This window comes from Pteropus vampyrus, unplaced genomic scaffold, assembly GCF_000151845.1.
Source record: "Pteropus vampyrus isolate Shadow unplaced genomic scaffold, Pvam_2.0 Scaffold90, whole genome shotgun sequence".
In the NCBI taxonomy this organism is placed as follows: domain Eukaryota; kingdom Metazoa; phylum Chordata; class Mammalia; order Chiroptera; family Pteropodidae; genus Pteropus; species Pteropus vampyrus.
Genome location: NW_011888871.1, coordinates 904544 through 907921, shown reverse-complemented (window position 1 = coordinate 907921; position 3378 = coordinate 904544).

Below are 3378 nucleotides of genomic sequence, written 5' to 3'. Positions count from 1 at the left end.
ACTGGGGAGTGGATTGAAAAGAGGAGCTGAGGGGTGACCTGGGAAAGATGGGCCTGCCTCTAGCCTACATCTCAGGCTGATTCCACAAAGACTGTAGGGAGACCCAGGAAGGAGAGGACCGTTTTGTGAGTTGCATGGTTCCCTGGGCTCCTCGTTGCTATTCATACTCAGCTACCAGTTGCTCGAGTACCTTTTCTGGTCCTGATCTACACATTCGCACCCCTCCCCGTGTCTCTTGGTGGCACAGCAGTGGAGTGACTAAGGGTTTCGCTGCTACGAAAGGTTTGAAAAACAGTTACTTAGACTTCTAAGATTTCGAGGAATTTTATTTACTGCGGGCCTTTTAAAATAATTGAGCCCCTGGCCAGTTGAGATGGGAGCTGTTTTGACATAGCCAGGGAATGACAGAAAGCAAAGAATAAACGCCAACAGGGACGAGTAGAGAGCAAGGCCCCGAAAGGCCATTGCCGTCCCTTGTTACTTCACATCCCTTCGCAAGGGCTGGTGGAGTCGGGGGAGCGGGGCAGAGAAAGCTCGGGGCTGGCAGATAAAAGGACGAGGGAAGGGAAGCCGATGGCATGAAGACAGGACGATCTTGAGACTCTGTTCCGGTGGACAGAGGGAGATGAGACTGAGCGTGAGCAAGTTCGAGATGATTCCCTTCACGGAATCGGAAGCCTCGGAGGCTTCCCCGAGCACGCGGCTTTGTCGATGTCATCATGCTTCAGACATCGCAAAGATATTAAAAGCCAGATGGGAAGGTCACCCGTCATACTGTCACACGTTTACTTGGTTTGCACCTTTTCCCTAATTCCCTGCATTTAAGAGACATTCTGAGCTCCGGCTCCGGGAGGCCCGGTCACGTCAAGCCTGGGAAGAGCTGCACTGGGAGACAGGTCAGCGGGAGCCTGCTGTCTGCTGAGTGCGCCATCTGGCTTGTTCAAGTGCTAATGGCCTTGCTACTTTCCAGAGGCTGACCTACGGAGAGGCTAAAAACCATAATGTGGCCATCACTTCCCAAGACGCCCTATCATCTCAAGTGGGCGGCTGACTGTGTTTGTGTCTCCAGAATGTTTGCTTCTGTGTCATCGGTGTGATCTCTCAGGCCCAGTGGACATATCTGTGAAGCACACACGCTTAGGGGGAGCTGGCTACGAAGCTCCTTCCTATTTCCCGTGCCCACAGTTCGCGGTGCTGGCTGGATTTCCCCGTTGTTTAGATTCCAGTAAGCTCGGTGCACGAACAGCCCGAGAGGACTCTCCGGCCAGCTGGCTCTCCCGAATGAGCTCCTTCTGCCTTTTTCACTCGGTTTTCCTCCGTAAAGCTGAGCATAAGAGCAAAGCGAGCTTGGCTTTTAAACAGTATTATGTGTCATCCAAATAAATACATTTCACTGGGGGAAACATGCTAAATATGATATTCCCACGAGTCACAAAACAGCTGTGCTGGCTTCACAGTAAATCAGTGAAATCCCCAGTACCAGTGACTGGGAAACAATGGAGGGAGATCGGGTTTCGGAATGGGCCATCCCGGACAAGCAGGGAGTGGTCACCTTCTGGTGTTCCCAGGGAGCCTTCAGAAGGGCTATGAGAAGGGCGTGAGCTGTAAAGAATAGCGCCCCAAATAAAGCATGAGGGTCCGCGGAGGTCAATACAGACGTGGAGCTCACGCACAGGGAGAGAGATGGGCGGAGAGCGCATTCTGCGAGGCAGGGTGATTGTATCTCCCTTGCTTCGTTCCCATCGTGATTAAAAAACCTGAATCCAACCCAGCACGCCTCCCTCCCACCCTTCGCCAAAGCCTGGGGATCTCACATTCACAAACAAATGAGCTAATATTTGCAAAACCACTCTGTGAAATTTAGAGTGCTCTTGGCAGAGCTCCGTGGTTGTCATCATTGTCATGCAAATGACCACTTAGAGTTGTGGCTCTCTCCATAGACCAGAGGGGCTTTAGAATCAAGTCAAACCCTAGGTGTCTTACTTCAAATGTCAGGAGGTCTTAACGGAGAGCTTTTGCTGTGGCCAGGTTCAAACGTTCAAAATCTAAGAGGCAGGGGGAAAAAAAAAAAGAGCATTTCATTTTGCCCTCCCCAAATGACAATTTAGCTCTGCATTTCCCTAACCTAATTAGTGGGAGTCCACCCGTGTCACTGCCAAGGAAGGCTCACCGTGACAGTACCATAGTTTCCAGCTGAGCTTTACAGAGGTAAGAGTTTGGGAAGTAATCTTAAAATCACATAATAGGTTGCCGATTTTCTTGAAAGGCTTCTCTCAAGATCGTTTGGGGACCAACCCCAGGAGAGGGCCAACAGGCAAAAGGTACCAGGATAGTGCTCTCCACTGTTAAGTGAGTTTTGAGAGAGATTATCCTAAGAGTATGCTGTCGCTTTCAAATCTTAATCCTTTTGGACCTCCACAAGTGGCCTACCAGGCTCCCTTTCCTTAAGTCTGAGAGCCCCGGACAGGGTGGACTAAGGACATTTCGGAGGGAAGGGGCACAAAAGAAAGCAGGTCTAAGATGCTAAGAAGCCCTGTGTGGCCCAGCTCGTGGTCCCCGACCTGCATCCCGCTGCTCAGGAGTCTCCGAGGAGGGCGTCAGCCTCCATCTCGTGCTGAGATCCACAGGCAGAATGAACGCACTGTCTTCTAATAAGAAAATCTGAAACGTAATCCTCGTGTCCTTAGACAGCATCATTCAAAAGCAAAAGTGCCCACTCACTTATCCAATACGCCTTCCGTCTATGCAGAGAAAAACGGCACACAATAGAGTTCATACGCTCGATATCGTATCTTCAGCGGCATGTACCGTACCATAAAATACCCGTTAGTGTAATTAATTGAGTCGTGCCTATCAAGAAATTTTTAAATTACATTGCTATTTGAATAGGTGATATGATTATGACAAACTAACATTTAAAAAAAAAACTCATGTTTACTGTCAAGCGATAGCAAGAAATTGAGAGAGCGATGGGAACCGTTTCTGTGACGGCAGGAACAACCGCACTTTACAGCGAGGAGATGAAAACCAGGCACCTTAGCCGCATCATCGCCGTAATTGTCTGCTGCTTACCCACCCTGTAAAATAAACGGATCATGAAATGCGAGCGCGTGTTTAAAACATGCGTAGAGGTTGGTAGGGCGATTATGTGCAGGCTGCCTGACTTAATTATAAATTGTTTTGCTTTCAGCAGGAAGCGAAAAGGTATTAATTAGTAGTGATTTCGACAAGATTGGAAGTCCATGGACTTTGGCTGAGAGAGAACTCTGCAAAGGTGTCAGAATCCTTCAGAGGATTTTTTTTAAAAAAAGCTTTTAATGGCGTTTCGTTGTTTGCTAATCCCCGGTGTGGGCGCACACTCAAAGATCTGAGATTTGA